Here is a 19,164-nt window from a genome sequence, read left to right on the forward strand (position 1 = left end):
CTAGGGAAGCCCCCTAAAAAATGTACATAACTTTAAAAATAATTTATTGCTGAAAAGTGCTAACCATCATCTGAGGCTTCAGCAAATCCTAGTAGCAACATCTAAGGTCACTGACCACAGTCCAGTGTAATAAGTATAGTAAGTCTCCTACATGGGAATCTTCAAGTTGTGAACTTTCAAAGATGCAAAGAATAAATAAGCAAACAAACTTCTCTTGTCCTGTTTCTAGTATTAGGAAGGACCTCTGTGTACAACTAAAGTTCCAGCTTAGAGTCAACATCCACTGAATCCTGAAGGGGCTTCCCTGGAATCTTGAAGAATGTGAAAAATCCGTGGAGCTGGAGTATCCTGACAATGACAAAGGGAAAGTAGAGGAAATGGGATGGCCCCTGGGCAAGTCTTTTCTGTGCTTCTTTCACCCTTTTGTTAGGGTGAAAATGCCTGACTGCACACTGACTGAAACTGTCCACCCTGGCCAGACACCACAGTAACCACTTGCCTGAGTTACTTTATCATAGAAAGTTCTGGTAAGGAGCACAAACGATTAAGCCACCACCAACCGGAAGAGTTCGGGAAAGGTCAAAAGGAGAAGCCACATGTTCTACCACCTCCAAGAATTCTTCTCGCTTGCATCCATCTTGACCGAGCAATGCATGCACCACCAGGAAGGACCCTGAGCCAGAATGATTGGCCAAAGACAATCCAGAAACGAATCCCATCACCATGAAACCTGGAACTTTGAGCCACATGGCAGAGCAGTTCTCCTGGGCTCCCTTATCCTCCTACTCTCCCTTCGGGGGAGCCCCTTCCCAATAGTCTCTTGCTTTGTCAGCTCATGTGTCTCCTCAGACAATTTATTTCCGAGTGTTAGACAAGAGCCCCCTTTTGGGCCCTGCAAGGGGTCCCCTTTTTGTAACACTTTGAGGGAGAATCAGAGCTCATACTTGAACACGTTCAAAGGAATTACTTTGGTGAACATCCAAGGTGAAGCACAACCCTATCTCCTCCTCTGCTGTAAAATACTCCTGGGTTCACCCTCCACCTTTATACCCCTAGGAAGTCAGTGAAGGTGGAAGGCCATCTGGATCACTGGGCAACACTGCTCCTGGGGCGAGAGATGCTTTCTCATTGTGGGGAGGCGTGGGAACCGACCATCTGCATCCCTGGAGGGAGGCCATCCTCCCGCAGCCCTGCTCCCAAATACTTTCTTAAGTGAGTTTCCCTGGTCCAGTGCCTTCCTTGGAGGGAGGAGGAGACGGCCCTACTCAGAGGGCTTCACCAGATCTGAAGTCTCCACCTAGCTCTGCTCAGCCCAGTCTCCTCTGAGGGTCCCGGGCAGTGGGGGGAGCCAGGATCCCCGGAAGGCCGACAGAAATCTGGCTCCCTCCCGACCTTGATATCAGTGCTACTCTGTGTCAATTCACCCCTTTGGTGTCCCCATTCCTGTCATGTCCTCTCCATCCCCACACCTCCCGTTCCGGCTCAGGCCCCGATGGATGGCTGAGATGGAATTCTTTTCTTCTGAGTGTGATGCCATGTCCCCAGGCTCACTGCCACATTGCTGCAGCTTGATCTTCCTGAAATTCCTAACCCTCTTAAAAACCTTGGGGAGAAAGCCCTTGAACCTGCCCAGTTTGGTCCCTCCATGCCTCCTCCAGTGATTCTCAACCTCCTGCCTGACCCAGCATTGCTGGTTGGGGCACAGACTTGAATTACTGTGATACTGAATGGCTTGCCTGCTCCCTCTCCCTGAAGTCAGTCCTGGAGGGAGGGGCCAGCACGTTTCTAGAAGCCCTGGCCCCATCCTGGCCAGGGTGCTTCTGCCCTCCAAGCCTGCACTCTCCTTCCGGTTGACATCCCACCATGGACAAATTTCTCTCACACCCATTTTTACTTTATTTTGTTCATTGGCTGCAGTGGGTTTTCGTTGCCGTCAGGGCTTTCTCTAATCATGACTAGCGAGGGCTACTCTTGCTTCCCTGTGTGGACACTCACTTCCGGCTCACCCTCATTTTTGTATGCCTTCCTCCCTCTATCACACAGGTGCCTTTGACCTTACTTCTCTCAGATCCCTGGTGCCCAGCAGAGACCCCAACCCTCGGCACTCAGCTACGTGTGGGTGGAGTGGGACTGGATGAAGTCATGGAAGGGGGAGACCAACTTGGGTCAGGCAGTGTGGGAAGACTGCACTGAGGAGCAGGTCCTTGGTCTGAGAACTTCGAGTTGCTTGGTGTTTCAAGGGTTTGAAGAGCTCACACAGAACACTCCTTGCACAAGATTGATATTGGTTATGGGATAGCACTGTTGAGATCAACTGCACCTTTGTCACCAGTGGGGACATTGACAATGAGTTGGGCATCACAGAGAGTTCATCATTTACCCACCCAGTCACAGGCTGCCTGTGCGACTGTGGGTCTCCCCTACGGGGTACGAAGGGGCGGGCAGCTATCCCATAGAAGGAGAAGTTGGGAAGGGGTCACCAAGACCCTTCCTCATCTGATTTCCTCTTTCCACTGACTTGGTGACCACCACTCAGACTTCATCCCAGTGTCTGCCCACTACTCTTTTTTACCACTGAAATGTGCAATGGCACCCTTTCCCCAAATTTCTACAGGTATCACACACAATTGTGCTGACCTTGGGGTTCAAGACGTTCAACTACATCCCAGCTCAACCTCTAAGACAGGGATTGGAAAACCACAGCCTGCAGAGCAAAGCCAGGCTGAGGCCAGTTCTGTGAGCTGAGGAATGTTTTCACATTTTTGAATCATAGAGGAAGCAAGAGAAGTCCAGGAAAACTTCTGATTCATTGACTACGCTAAAGCCTTTGACTGTGTGGATCACAACAAACTGTGGAACATGCTTAAACAGATGGGAATACCAGACCACCTTACCTGCTTCCTGAGAAACCTGTATGTAGGTCAAGAAGCAACATTCAGAACTGGACAGGGAACAATGGACTGGTTTCAGATTGGGAAAGCAGTACATCAAGGCTGTATATTGTTACCATGCTTATTTAACAGGAGAAGGAAATGACAACCCACAGAGTAGGACACGACTGAAGCAACTTAGCACACATGCATGCGTTCATTGGAGGAGGAAATGACAACCCACTCCAGTATTCTTGCCTGGAGAATCCCAGGGACAGAGGAGCCTCGTGGGCTGCCATCTGTGGAGTCCCACAGAGTCAGACATGACTGATGTGACTTAGCAGCAGCAGCAGCAGTAGCAGCTTGTTAAACGTATATGTGGAATACATCATGCAAAATATCAGGCTGGATGAAGCACAAGCTGGAATCAAGATTGCTGGGAGAAATATCAATAACCTCAGATAGCAGATGACACCACCCTTAAGGCAGAAAGTGAAGAGGAACTAAAGAGCCTCCTGATGATGGTGAAAGAGGAGAGTGAAACAGCTGGCTTAAAACTCAACATTCAAAAAACAAAGATCATGGCATGTGGTCCCATCACTTCATGGCAAAAATATGGGGAAATAATGATAATAAGACACACTTTCTTGTCTTGGGCTCCAAAATCACTGCAGATGGTGACTGTAGCCATGAAATTAAAAGATGTTTGCTCCTTGGAAGAAAAGTTGTGACAATCCTAGACAGTGCATTAAAAAGCAGAGATATTACTTTGCTGACAAAAGTCAAAGCTATGGTTTTTCCAGTAGTCATGTATTGATGTGAGAGTTGGACTATAAACAAGGTTGAGCACCAAAGAATTGATGCTTTTGAACTGTGGTGTTGGAGAAGACTCTTGAGAGTCCCTTGGACTGCAAGGAGATCAAAACAGTCAATCCTAAAGGAAATCAGTCCTGAATATTCTTTGGAAGGATTGATGCAGAAGCTGAAACTCCAATACTTTGGCCACCTACAAGCTGACTCATTAGAAGAGACTGAAAAAATCTTTCAAAAAAATCTTTGCTGGGCAAGATTGAAGGCAGGAGGATTCGGGGATGACAGAGAACAAGATGGTTGGATGGTATGACTGACTCAATGGACATGAGTTTGAGCAAGCTCCTGGAGACGGTGAAGGACAGGAAAACCTGGCGTGCTGCAGTCCATGGGGTTGCAAATAGCCAGACAGGGCAGACAGGACTGAGCAACTGAACAACAACAACAATGGGTCAAAAAATCAAAAAAATCATAACGTTTCATCACCACATATGGAAAGTCCATGCAATTCAAATTTCATAAACTTGTAGGGAATGGAGTCTTGCAGGTCACTTCCTTCTTCTCCAGGGTGGCTTTCGTGCTACAAGGAGATGGTTGAGTGTTGAAGGAGACCATATGGCCAGCTAAGCCTGAATTCCTACACTCACCATCTGGCTCTTGTCTAGTCCAGCTCTAAGGATTTCTGGTTCTTTAATTTCCCAGTGGCTGACTATGCAGAGATCTTCCTCCCCACCCTATCTCTAGGGCCTTCCTCCTTTCTCCCCCAGCCTCTTCACACCCCAGAGATGTCCCAGAACACCCTAGTCTTTCTCTCTTGTTCAGTGTCTTATTATTACTATTTTTTTTAAACCTACAAGGAAGTCAGAGTATGTTTCTGAATAAAATAAGGAATTCCAACTGTAAAAAGGAGGTCCCCGTGAGAAGCTCGCTCATACAACATGTCAGTCTGCTCACTTTCCTCTCTGCAAGCTCCCCAATATTTCTTGATGGTGTGCAGGTAGTTTATTATTTGTCTTCACCATTTTTTGGAAAAGATTTTGCTCTTAAATTTATTTATTTGCGTTAATTTTTGGCTGCACAGCGTATGGAATCTTAGTTTCTCAGCTACGTATTGAACCTGCACCCTTTGCATTGAAAGCACAGTCTTAACCGCTGGACTGCCAGGGAAGTTTCTGCCTTCACCATTTTTTACACAACAGAAAGGGGAAATTTTTTTCCCTTTGGATTTTATTTACCTAAAAAGGAACCGAAGAAAAGGGATGGTGTGTCTGATGCAAGGAAGCAAAATTGAAAATGAAATTATGTAAAAAGCAAATAAAGTTCCTGATCAACACAGATTGATATGCTGACTCTGAAAAAAATGGAAGCCGTTTTCTGCTGTCATCTGAAAATGCTCAATGTTGCTGCGTACTATACAAGCTAATTACAATGGCATGAAAAATCAAAAGGCATAGGACAAGAACAAATATTTTGGCATGAGAAGCGATCCAGGCTTTGAGTCGGAGGAGCGCCTTGAAGGCCCAGTTTCTCTCAGCCTCTTTCAGGTCTTGTTTTTGCTTTGCAACCTGCAGCCGTACCTTGTCCAGGTAGCGCCTCTGACCTTTCCATGGGCCCCACCTCCCATCTGCTGGAGCGTCTGTGCATCAAAGAAGAGCTCGTTGGTGAGGAAGGCGCCCTGGTGCTCCCGCTGCAGCCCCTAGATCATGGCCATCAGCTGGGCCAGCTGCTCTCTCTGCTCGTCCCCGGAGGCCCGGTTGTTGAAGGCGCAGTACCTCCGCCCACACTCCCGGACCAGGCTCCTCAGCCTGAGGTTGTCTGTGTTTGCCACGTAGTCATCCAAGGATCCGCCCGCCAAGTCCTCCTTGTGGGTGAAGAGGACGACCATGTATCTCTCGGCTCCCGCCCCAAAGACCTCCTTCACCCTGGTCACGGCCACCGTGTCCTGCTTGGTGAAGCGCCTCAGCTGGGTCACCAGCAACAGCATGTGGGGACCTGGCACCGACAGCAGGTAACAGGCTCCGATATTCTTATACACCTCTTGATCCTGGGCCCTGGCCTCAAAGATGGGGGGCGTGTCCACCACCAGGATGCTCCTCCCATTCCACGTGCCTGTTGCCCTCTGACACTTCCTGGTCACCGACTGGGCCCCCAGCTTGGACTCAAACACGGGCTGGCAGAGAATGCTGTTCCTGGTGGCACTTTTCCCACTGCCTGTTTTGCCTACCAGGATGATCCTCAAGGAGGAGGAGGGTTCAAAGCCCTGATGGTCTATCCCGCCTGTAAAAAAAAAAAAAGAGAGAGAATTTTTCCGGTTTTACTAAGTTTGTGATTCTTTTTTAAAGTTTTTATTTTATCTTGGAGTATACTTGATGATGGGCTTCCCAGGTGGTGCTAGTAGTAAAGAACCCGCCTGCCAATGCAGGAGGTATGGAACACAGGTTTTATCCCTGGGTTGGGAAGATTCCCTGGAGGAGGACTTGGCAACCTGCTGCAGTATTCTTGCCTGGAAAAGTCCATGGACAGAGGAGCCTGGTGGGCTGTTGTCTTTGCTGGTTGCAAAGAGTTGGACATGATATAGTGACTAAACAACAACAAACAACAAGAGTTGGCGAGGGGGACACTGTGCCAAGAGCTAAAATTTTCAAAAGATGAAGAGTGAGAATCCAAGGACTTCTGAAGGAAAGACACCCCGGAGGCCCACACGAGCCTCTTATGAGCCCACATGAATTAGGCTTATTCTAGGCTCCCAGAATCTGTTATTTTGTTCCTTTTACTCTGCATTGGTTCTTCCATTACTTAAGTATTCTGAATTTTTTTTTCCCAAACATGATTACTAAATCTCTATGGAGAACTTTTCCTCTTTTCAGCTGAGCACAGGAGGGGGAAGATACCATTTCCCCTATTCGGTTCCAAATCCACTGACTTCTGACTTGAAGTTTTGTTTCCACATTTCCCATACATCACCACACAGATCAGAGTGTCATACTTAGGTGTGTAGGGTGTGATGATAGTAGGGAAGAGAAAGAACATGATAGCTGCCTTTTTCTCCTGCAGTTTAAAGTAACTGGGTTTCTCTTCTGTCTCAGTGTTTGAGGTCAGGGAGTGGAGGAGGGAAGACAGTCACTCTCTCCTGGTGTCCAGAGTGTTTGATAATTTGGAGGGTGTCTTTCCTTCAGCCATGGTTTCATATCTGCTCCTCTGCAGCCCTTCCATTTGCTTCTAAAATAAAAGGAGGAAAGGAATAAAAACAAGTATCCTTATAGGAGTTGATAAGACCTGAGAACACCTCCAATCAGACAGCCGAGGACAATTATCCTTAGATGAGCCATTTCCATTGCTAATTTTCTGACATATTTTATTTTCCAATATCCATATAGAACTTTAAGCAAGCCAGGTGATCCTAGGTTATGTTAACACAGTGAAATCTTGCTTTTCTTCTTCATTCTACAGGAAAGCAAGAAACGTTTGAATACACATCAGTTGATTATCTCCCTTCAAGCTGAAAAGGTGTGAAATAAAGAAAGCCTTCTTCTAGGAATGAGAAGCAAGACTTTTAAATTATTTATTATTATTATTGGAATCAAAGCAAACTTGCTAGACTAGAGAATAAAAGTTGCCTTGATGTAAATGACAGTGGTTTGTTTGATGTACTGGGCATTTCCAGTCCCAGAAACTATACGTATCAGATGGACATCCCAGTGGCAAAAAGGAACGTACAATGTACCTTCCAGTGGGAGTGTGGAACTGGGGATTCAGGGCTCCTTTGAGGATGGACACGGGAGGGAGAAGGGGAAGAGGGCCAAACATGGTCACCATCCTCCTTCCCTCTGAGCTGCTGGGGGAAGAGAAACTGGTGCCCTGACTGAGGGACAGCAGCAACATTCAGGATAAAGTCATTGCCTGCTCAGTTTTAAATCAAATGTGTTTCCTTGTGGGTCTCCCAACAACAACTTAAAAAAAATCCCAGTAGACATAACCAGAAACTGGCAAAACCATGCAGATAAATGTTTCATTCAGATGAGGCATACTATTGTGTCATTCTTGGTGCTAGAAAAGGTAAGCATGCATTGGAAAAGGCAAGCATGCAATCTGCAATTATAATTAAGGTAAACTCTGAGCTTACGGGCTTCCCTCATAGCTGAGTCGCTTAAGAATGGGCTTGCAATGCAGAAGAACAGGGTTTGATTCCTGGGTTGGGAAGATCCCCTGGAGAAGGGAATGGTTACCCACTCCAGTATTCTTGCTTGGAGAATCCCATGGGCAGAGGAGCCTGGCAGGCTACAGTCCATGGGGTTGCAAGAGTCGGATACAACTTAGTAACTAAACCATCATCAGTGAGCCTATATTTTATTTATTCAGTTTTAAAGATTATGCAGTTATGAAACAAACATTTTAAGAAGAGAAATAAATACACTGAGTAATGAAACAAATTCCACTATGTGCAATGAACAAATCTCAGCATTTTGGCATTTTTATTACTGCTGTTTGGTTTGATTGAGTAAATTAAAACTTTACACATATAGTTTCATTTATTTATTTTTTGACTCCCCCAACCCTGAGTCTCATTCTCCCTCTCCCTTTAGAGGCAAACAATATTCTGAGATGTTTATGTATCTATCTCATTTGTGTATTTACATTTGTACATACACATCTATCTATAATTAAGACACAGTACTTTTTGGTATTTTAATCTTTTACAGAAGTGACATTATTTATGTAATATTTTATCCAGTTTTCTCTTAACAAACATTTGGTGTTCCAAATACATCTTTGTTACTACCAACCTGACAATCTTTCTGGAATGTCCAGCTTCCACCTGACTAGATGTTGCCAAATCTGACTCCAGAAAACTTGTGCTGAGTCGTGCTGGCAGCAGCCACTTATAAGCATCCCACAAATCTTCTCCTACACTTGGTAATCCTAGATTTTTAATTTTTTTGTCACCCTGTTGGGCATATAGTAGGATGCCTTAATTGGTTTAAACTTACATTTTATTGATTAACATTGAATTAAAAATGAGTTTCATAGTTGATTTGCTATTCAGCACATTTCTTATTTCTACCTTTTCACATTTCTCTATTCACTCAGCCAGGATGCATAGAAATGGTCCTCATTAAGGAAACCATCTCCTGTCACACTATCAGAATATACTAAAATAACTTCTCTCCTTTCCTTTTCCTCCTGCACCCCTTTCCTTTCCTTAACCCCCGAGAAGAGCATTTTCCTTATCACCTTCTCCCACTTGGTGTCCTTGCCTCTGGTAAACTATACTCCAGCTTTTGCTAAAATTGCTCAAATTCTCTGACATCTTTTTTTTTTTTTTATCTCAGATGACATTTTCTATTGGAATCAGTATATTGAAATAGTAAAGACAATGATGACTGTTGTCAATATGTTGATGATCAACTTCACCATCATAATAACCCTCTGTGCAGCCATTTGTAATTTTCAATTTTTCTTTCATATCCATTATTTTAATTGTTTGCCCTAATTCCCTACGATGTGATCTAGATAGGTTTTAAAATTTCTATTAAAATATTAAGAAATTGAGTCTCAACTAACATGCCCATGTTCACACAACTGTCATGGAGTTAAGAACAAAAATTGGCTCATTTTTGCCTGCATATTCTCCTAGGTTCATTGGGGAGGAGAAGTGAAGATAAAGTCATTGAGCCTCTTAGAACACCACGTACCACGCTGCAATCCATGGTCAGGGCATAAACTGAAGCAGTTAGGCTGGAAGCTCTCCCTAAAACCAACAAAGAGAACAGTACTGCAAAATCTTGGATGCCTTTTCTTTTTTTTTTTAAAGACTATTCAAACATAAAATCGTAGGGGACAGAAGTTGCTCAAAATGGAAAGATTTCAGTTTAAACAATCTGGTGTTTTTACATGACCTGATGATCAGTGTGACCCAAATGGAGTTTTGTGGCTGCCACAAAACACCATCAAAGTTCCAAATTGGGGAGCAGAGGTGCAGCACCGTCCTCCTGAAGCATCTTCTGAGTGGGTCAGGCTGTCGGGAGGAGACACATCTCACCGAGGAATATATTTTTTGGGGAGAATATTAACAAATACCAAAGTGTCCAGAGGCTAGTCAGAAAGGATATTGATGAAAATGCTGAAATGACAGGATATTAAAAGGACTGAATCAAGCCCAGGAATAGATCCGGAAGCATTGTAAACCTGAAGTAATATGACATGTGTCAATTGCAGAACAGACAAAAGTGGAGGAATGAAGAATGGAGGCAGATTTCTTCTCCACAAGGAAAATCCTAATCTTCCCCACATGGGATCAGGAATCATGAGAGAGCTGGTGTGTGAGCAGATATTATATGGGTATCTGACAGGAACAGCAGGGGGATCTAGCTTAGGGAGGAGGTTGAGGCAAATGAACATTATGTACCTTTTGACCTTTAAATTGGATGTACCTGATGTTATCTTGATGCTACTCAATTTATCAAACCACTAGAAAGCAGGCTCTCTCCTGCTGTTTTAGGAAAGGTGAAAATATTTTTCGTCTGCCTAATTCATGAGTCTCTCCTTCCCCGTCTGCTTGAGTCCCTGTTTCCTGGCATCACTGGTTTCACAGTTTAGTCTCAGGACTTCATAACATGACTTTCACAGCGGGGTGACAGCAGACCAAGGGATGGTTCCAGTACAGGCTGGGGTCTCTCTGCCATAGCATCGAATTCTACATCGTGCGGTAGGAAACGTGGCTATCTGGGGAAGAATGGGTGGCTTTCAGAAGATCAAGGTCATAGAACAATGTCCACTGAGAGGTTTCGTTGGGAACGTGGCTCAGTGAGGGTGCTCGTCTTGTGGAGCCCTAGGAATGGATTCTGCTCCAGGCTTTTCTGGGAGGTGGTGCTTGTCAGGGACGGGGCGGGGGTGGTCTGGGAGAAGTTAAGAAGGTAAAACTGAAGATGTTCGCTCTACCTAGTTAGCGCACCTTGTGAGTTTCAGTTTTTCTCATCTGTCAAATTGTTGTTCAGTCGCTCAGTCCTGTCCAGTTCTTTGCGATCCCATGGGCTGCAGCACGCCAGGCTTTCCTGTCCTCCACTATCTCCCGAAGTTTGTTCAGTTCATGACCAATGAGTCCGTGATGCTATCTAACCATCTCATCTCCCGCCGCCCCATCTCTTTTTGCCTTCAATCTTTCCCAGCATCTGAGAATATTAGCGAAGTTTTATGAAACGCTGTGAAGCTTAATGAAAAGCAAAAGAGCTAAGAAGTAGGCAACTAAACATAAAAGACTGCAGGGCTGTGGAAAGCGATGGGCGGGAACGCGGGGTGAGCGGGTTCCAAATCCCTTGGTTCCCACTGGGAACCTGTTGTCCATAACGCTTTCCACCGGCGCCCGGTTTCACTGACAGGAGACCCCAGAAGCATGGAATCTGCTCGAGGTCCCATCAGAAATCAGTAGCCCTGACTCAACCGCGGCCCCCAGAACCCTCCCTCTTCGCCCCGCTCCCAGTCCTCCAGGACGCAGGGACCCCCGCCGGGGTCCCCTTACCGGGCTCGGCTCTGCGGGCTGGGTGCCGGCGGGTGGGCGGGAGCGCGCGGCCGAAGGCTGCAGGGCAGGACCGCAGGGCAAGAAGGAAAGCGCGCGCCTCCCGTGCCCGCAGTTGGGGATACCCCTCCGGGCGGGGCGAAACTGCTGCTGTGGAAGCCGGGAAGCGGCGAGTTGCAGCGTGCGCACCCTCAGGGGATGCTTGCCTTCTGAGACCGCGAGCGCCTCGCCCCCTCCCATTTCCTCTTTAAGAAGGGTGAAGAGAGACCACCCTGATCCCAGTCGCCCCGTGAAAGCACCTCTGCGGCTGCTGCTAAGTCGCTTCAGTCGTGTCCGACCCTGTGCGACCCCAGAGACGGCAGCCCACCAGGATCCCCGTCCCTGGGATTCTCCAGGCAAGAGCACTGGAGTGGGTTGCCATTTCCTTCTCCAATGCAGGAAAGTGAAAGTGAAGTCGCTCAGTCGTGTCTGACTCTTAGCGACCCCATGGATTGCAGCCTACCAGGCTTCTCCAGCCATGGAATTTTCCAGGCAAGAGTACTGGAGTGGGGTGCCATTGCCTTCTCCGTTAAAGCACTTCCAAAGAGATCAACTTAGAAAGCTAGTTATTTTCTTTGGCGCAAGAAAGAATCACAGTCTTTTCTCAGAGGACTTCTCTACCTTCGTGCAAAGCTGGAGCCAGGTGTGGAACAGGTTGGAGTGGAGCCTTCCTCCTTTCCAGAAATTCCAGAGAGCCACTGTTGTTTGCCTTTTGTCTCTTGGGGTTGGGGTGTCTGTTCTTAGGAGGCGTGCATGTGTGTGATTTTTGAGGAGTGATATGCAGTTCTCTTCAGTGTATCCTTGAGCTACTTCACCAGCACGTGAAAGAATAGATCTTAGGTGTTTTCAGACGTAGTAAGTCAAGGGATATACACGATTTAACTCTATTTTTGAAGTAAAAAGGAGTGCCTAAACTTCATGGGATAAAGTGTGAAAGGAAATACAAAATAAACAAGAACTGGGCCAAGAATGAGACTGAATGTAAGGTATAAAAATAATTATGACCCCAAAAAATAATTAAAACAAAACGCTACATCATTTGGTAAGATATTTTAAAAAGGTAAAAGACAAATTTAGAAAAAAAAACCTTCAAAATATTTTACTGCTGGAATAAGCAAATACTTATTCGCTTGTATAGAAAAGGCAACATTGTCACTATCACATTAAGGCTCCCAGAGCAGGGGGGGAAAAATGACCTAACGTCTTACACAACAGTAAAGTCTAAACGGATCAAAGACCTAACTGTAAGGCCCAGAAGTATAAAACTCTTAGAGGAAAACATAGGCAGAACACTCTTTGACATAAATTGCAGCAAGATCTTTTTTGACACACCTCCTAGAGTAATGAAAATAAAAACAAAGATAAACAAATGGACCTAATTAAATGCAAAAGCTTTTGCATAGCAAAGGAATCCATAAATGAAACGAAAGGGAAACCCTCAGAATGGAAGAAAATATTTGCAAACGAAGCAGCTGACAAAAGATTAAACTCCAAGATATACAAACAGCTCATGCAACTCTATATCAAAAAGCCAAGTAACTCAATAAAAAAAAATGGGCAGAAGACCTAAACAGACATTTCTGCAAAGAAAACATACAGATGCCCAGCAAACACAGGAAACATGCTCAGCATCACTAATTATTCAGGAAATCCAAGTCAAAACTACAGTGAGGTATCACCTCACACTGATCAGAATGGTCAACATCAAAAAAATCTGCAAACAGTAAGTGCTTAAGAGGGTGTGGAGAAAAGGGAAGCTTCCTACACTGTTGGTGGGAATGTAAACTGGTACAGTCGCTATGGAGGCGTCTCATGAAACTAAAACTAGAACTATCATATGACCCAGAAATCCCACCCTTGCGCTCGATTTGGACAAAGGCGTAATTCAAAAAGATACATACATTCCAGTGTTCATTGCAGCTCTGTTTACAATAAGCATGACAGGGAAGCAATCTACATGTTCATCTGCAAAGTAATGGATAAAGAAGATGTGGTAAATATATACAATGGGATGTCACTCAGCCATAGAAAGAAATGAAATACTGCCATTTGCAGAGATGTGGATAGACCTAGAGACTGTCACACAGAATGAAGTAAGTCAGAAAAACAAATATTGTTGTGATGTCAATATATGGAATCTAGAAAAAGTCATACAGATGAATTTATTAGCAAAGCAGAAATAGGGACACATGCAGAGAACAAACTTATGGATACCAAGGGGGAGTAGGGGGGGTACAATGAATTGGAAAATTGGGATTGAAATATAATCACTACTAAGTATGAAATAGACAACTAATGAGAATCTACAGAATAGTGCAGGGACTTTACTCAGTGCTCTGTGGTGACCTAAATAGGAAGGGGATCTATACGGATGGGGTGTGTGTATACATACAAGTGATTCACTGCTGCGCAGCAGAAACTAACAACACAGCATTGTAAAGCCACTATACTCCAATAAAAATTTTAAAAACGAAATTTAAAAAAACTTAAAAAAAAAAAAGTGAGTCTTAGATCATAGTCTAGCTCTGGAGTCCCCACAGATTTGCTGGTATTCCTCTTCTAAGGAATTCAATCCACATGGTATTCACTGGACGGAATAGTGGCTTCTGTCCAGCCAAGCAGATGAATATCACGCATAAACACTGAATATTGTACAGTTCTGAATATGCTACAAGATTATGTAAGAGGGTACGCATTGTTTGAAATCTGCTCAAAAATCTGATCATGGCCAAAAACAACTCTCAGAAGTAAGCCAAAGATGAACCTCTTTGGGTAAAATAACATCTAATCCAGGCAGCAGGGCATGAGAATATGAAATAAACTTCATCAACACACAATCAAATAATGTTCATAAAGAGGAGATAAAAGAAAAGGTGAGAGAAGACATACCTAGTTGGTATGAATTTATATATTCACATTTAAGGCAGTTTTTGAGAAGTTATAATATTTTGACCCTGTGTCTGGTGACTCAGTGGTAAAGAATCCACCTGCCAATGTAGGAGACGTGGATTTGATTCCTGGGTTGGGAAGAGCCCCTGGAGGAGGAAATGGCAACCCACTCCTGTATTCTCGCCTGGGAAATCCCATGGACAGAGGAGCCTGGCAGGCTACAGTTCATAGGGTTGCAAGGAGTCGGACACGACTGAGCAACTAAACAACTTAAGGAAACTCTTCCTATAGGCAAATAAAAAATAGGTTCCAGTTCTGATTTGCCATCTTTTGCCCTTAGAGTCGGACACGACTTAGCGACTTCACTTTCACTTTTCACTTTCATGCATTGGAGAAGGAAATGGCAACCCACTTCAGTGTTCTTGCCTGGAGAATCCCAGGGATGGGGGAGCCTGGTGGGCTGCTGTCTCTGGGGTCGCACAGAGTCAGACACGACTGAAGCGACTTAGCAGCAGCAGCAGCCCTTGGAGAGTCACTAGACTCTCAGTAGATTATTTTCCTCTTCAAATAAAAGGCTGTTAGTGATAATTATCCTTCATACCTCATCAGGTAGCTTTCATCATAAAATATTAACCGATAAACATATGTCATCCAGAACTGGACCCTACTTGACAATTTAAGGGGCCTCTGCCTTTCTCCCCAGATACTCTTCCACCAAAGAAAGTTGGGAGGGCAATGGGCGCGGCTCTGAGGGCTGCCTAGAGTACCACACCCTTGGTTCGGATCACAGCCCCAACCACTGTCAGCTCTGTAATCCTGGGAAGCTGTTTAATCTAAGTGCTAAATCTCTTCTGCACAAGTGAGATTAATGCTATAGTATTGTCCTCATAGGCTATCGGAAAAACAGGAGACCATCTCCCTTCCCTCCCTCCCTTCTCCTCTGCTCTTTCTTAAAACTGCTGTCTAATAACCTCCATCCGTGTTCCCTAACACCTTCTACCTACTGAATCATGTTCCCTCTAATACACGATCTGATGCCCTCTACATCCCCTTCTGTTCATTCATTTTACTTTGGGAACAGAGCTTCAGGTTAGTCAAAGAACTTAATATCTCACAGCAGGGCTGGGGTAAAGATCCAGGTGAAGTGCCAGCCCCAGGCCTCTTGTTGCTTCAACCCAGCATCGAGTCACCTCTCAGCTTCTCTCTGTTCAGTCTTGAGTAAGCCCTTCCCCCTACTACCCAGAGGTCACTCCTGGGGGCAGACATACATTGTGAGATGTGTTCTTACTGTCAGGAGAGTGTATGCTCCTCGGTTCTTTGTCTCGTCACAACAAAAGTTTGGAGTGACGGACATTAAAGCCCCCTCAGCGGGTCATAGCTCTCTGGTCTTGGACAGATCGTGTTATAGCTCTTAAATAACTCAGTGTTACAGCTCAGTGTTATAGCTCTATTTTATTTAGATAATAGCAGGAAAATCCATCTTCGAGGCGTGAGGGCACGTCGATCCAAAGATGCGAAGAGAAGAGCACCGCATCGTGCGGGAGAGAGAGAGAGAGAAGAGGGCTTTGGCTCCTCTTTTTATATGTTTCTCTGTCCCTGGGCCTGTCTTATGTAAATTGGGCCAGCCAGGAGTGTTGTTTATTTTACCTGAGGTTCTCACTCCAGTCCTCAGACCTTCCTTCTGAGGACATTCCTTTGTTCTATTTTCGCGGGCTTTTCCCTTCCAGGTCTTTTACCAACCACCATTTTGGACTCCTTTCCCCTATTCTAACTACCTAACATTACCATAGGCATTTCCTTCATCTCTTGCCACCTTCTGTCTTTCCATGATGAACTGAAAGAGTCCCAGACACTATTTGTTCTTTCATTCATTCATCAAATAGTTGTAACTGCCTACAATGTGTTTGGCCAAATCCAAAGAGCTGGTGACCCCACTCATAGTTCCTCCTTTCCCCTGAGCATTGGAATTTAGGGAAGACATTGGAGGAGTCTGATCTAATTGGGATGATGCTGTGAGAACACCTGGTGAGCTTGACTTTTTCTTCTTAGGATCTCCATATGCAAAGATCAGAGGGGAGATGAAAACATTCCATGCCAATGAGTAAGCTTTCAGTTCAGTTCAGCCACTCAGTCATGTTGGACTATTTGCAACCTAATGGACTGCAGCATGCCAGGCCTCCCCTTCCATCACCAACTCTTGGAACCTACTCCAACTCATGTCCATCACATCGGTGATGTCATCCAACCATCTCATCCTCTGTCGTCCCCTTCTCCTCCTGTCTTCAGTCTTCCCCAGCATCAGGGTCTTTTCAAATGAGTCAGTTCTTCACAGCAGGTGGCCGAAGTATTGGAATTTCAGCTTCAACATCAGTCCTTCCAATGAATATTCAGGACTGATTTCCTTTAGGATAGACTGATTGGATCTCCTTGCAGTCCAAGGGACTCTCAAGAGTCTTCTCCCACACCACAGTTCAAAAGCATCAATTCTTCGGTGCTCGGCTTTCTTTATAGTCCAACTCTCATATCCATATATGACTAGTGGAAAGCCATAGCTTTGACTAGATGGACCTTTGTTGGCAAAATAATGTCTCTGCTTTTTAATATGCTGTCTAGGTTGGTCATAGCTTTTCTTGGATTACTGTGATATTGAATGGTTTGCCTTGGAAATGAACAGAGATCATTCTGTTGTTTTTGAGATTGCATCCAAGTACTACATTTCAGACTGTTTTGTTGACTGTGAGGGTTACTTCATTTCTTCTAAGCGATTCTTGCCCACAGTAGTAGATATAATGGTCATCTGAGTTAAATTCACCCATTCCAGTCTATTTTAGCTCACTGATTCCTAAAATGTCGATGCTCACTCTTGCCATCTCCTTTTTGACCACTTCCAATTTGCTTTGATTCATGGGCCTAACATTCCAGGTTCCTGTGCAATATTGTTTTTTACAGCATTGAACTTTACTTCCACCACCAGTCACATCCACAACTGGGCATTGTTTTCACTTTGGCTCCATCTCTTTATTCTTTCTGGAGTTATTTCTCCACTCTTCTCCAGTAGCATATTGGGCATCTACAGATCTGGGGATTTTATCTTTCAATGTCATATATTTTGCCTTTTCATATTGTGATTCTCAAGGCAAGAATACTGAAGTGGTTTGCCATTCCCTTCTCCAGTGGACCACGTTTTGTCAGAACTCTCCACCATGACCCGTCCGTCTTGGGTGGCCCTACAGGCATGGCTCATAGTTACATTGAGTTAGACAAAGCTGTGGTCCATGTAATCAGTTTGATTAGTTTTCTGTGACTGTGGCTTTCATTCTGTCTGCCCTCTGAAGGATAAGGATAAGAGCTTATGGAAGTTTCCTAATGTGAGAGACTGACTTTGGGGGAAACTGGGTCTTGTTCTGATGGGCAGGGCCCTGCTCAGTAAATCTTTACTGAACAAGGGAAGCAGAGTGGGCAGAGTAATGAAAAACAATGGGAAAGTGAGAGAAAAACAGGAGTTTATGTGGATATATGGTAACCTCCCTCTTGTCCCTGTTTTGCTTCTTTAATCACTACTTACGAAATCAAGATTATGCAGCTCAGCTTTATCCCATGTCTGTTGCTCAAGGGACTCCCACTGTATGTCACAGGTTATATATACTTCTTGACTGGAATTGACAGACTTTTCCACTCACCTGTTGATGGACATTTAGGTTCACACATTGTCTTTTTTAACACTCTTGACTCCAGTTCCTTGCCTCACTACATCAGGGAGTTTGAAATACTCAACTCTATGAGAATACCATTTCCTTCAGTTCTGGTTTTGGGTCCCAACAGATTCCAGAACTGATGAGTCTGAGGGTCCCAAAGAGTAGAGCAGAGGCACTAACTTTTGGGACAGGACATTGTAAACTGCATTCTATGACTCTGTGATGAGAACACCTGTATCTTGATCTGTGACCAGGAAAAGCCATGGGTGAACTCTCTGGAACATCTGACTTATCTTCTCATCCTCCTGTGTGAGATTCTATTCCCAAGGGCAATGCCTCATCTCCCAATCTTCACTCCTGGAAACCCAGAGCTCACAAGCTCCCTTTTGGTGTCTTGGTTTCCAAAGAGAGAAGGTGTGGAAACCATTCTTGGTGTCTTCTTGGCACACCTCAGGCAGCCCTACTAGATGATCTGGATCTGGAAGACAGAGGGAGCCTGGTCAGGAGGTCCTGAGGCTTTGGCCAGAAAAACCTGGATGCTGAGGACAAGAAGGGACCTCAATGCATCACTCAAACCTCAGCTCAAGAAGCCCTGGGGACCTGAAGCAGTGAGAGGAGGGGAGGCCCAGGGAACATTTGTCTGGGAAGGGGTCCTGATTAGACTGTAAGGAGGGTTGGGGTGTGGGTGCAGTGGGGGCAGCCCAAAGAACAGGATCCACGCTCAAGACCAGCATTGCTCACATTTTTTTGCCCGTGGCTACTCTTTGTCAGCAAGTTTATATCTCATAAGGGACATGGAGGGCATGGTGTCCGCACAAGAGTCCTCGTGAGCAAGGGGCTCTCTGCAGGAGTCGGTGGAAAGTCCCGCCTCTGCTCATGGACTGGACAGGCTCTGTCCATCCCACCCTTCCATTCTCTTTCCATTTTGTTCCATTTTATAGCATTCCTTCACACCAGTATTCACTGCGCACCCTCTGTGTGGTCAGCTCTGGGCAGTGGTGTTTATAAGAGGAGATCTCAGCCTAGTCGGGGGGAGAGTCTCAGCACAGGACATAAATAAAGGGTAAAATCTCAGACTTGAATCCCACCCCACCCCACTTTTCCGCTTCTCTGCACATCACCCTGCCCTGGTCCTGCAGGGAAGGCAAAGGAAGACCAACCAGTTAGAACAGGTGTGAAGTTCACGTCTGTGCTGTGTGCGGATAAACCAGGGCTCCACCCCATTCTGTGCCTGCCCCCCTTCATCCCCCGTGTATGTCCTTAAATCCTCTTTACATCTCCTGCTCACTGATGCACTTCTCACTGAAATTTCAGAGATATAAGTGAAATTGGAGTGGAAGGAATTCAT

At 45.2% G+C, this 19,164-nt stretch overlaps 1 protein-coding gene and 1 pseudogene across 1 annotated transcript in view; one reads left to right on the forward strand and one right to left on the reverse strand.

The window, feature by feature from the left end:
- Positions 1–19,164, forward strand: part of LOC136171070 (GTPase IMAP family member 7-like) — a 221,791-nt gene that overhangs the window by 42,865 nt on the left and 159,762 nt on the right. The gene's annotated exons all lie outside the window — the stretch shown is intronic.
- LOC136171094 (GTPase IMAP family member 5-like) lies at positions 5,108–6,893 on the reverse strand (annotated as a pseudogene).

Source organism: Muntiacus reevesi, chromosome 6 (genome assembly GCF_963930625.1).
Source record: "Muntiacus reevesi chromosome 6, mMunRee1.1, whole genome shotgun sequence".
In the NCBI taxonomy this organism is placed as follows: Eukaryota; Metazoa; Chordata; class Mammalia; order Artiodactyla; family Cervidae; genus Muntiacus; species Muntiacus reevesi.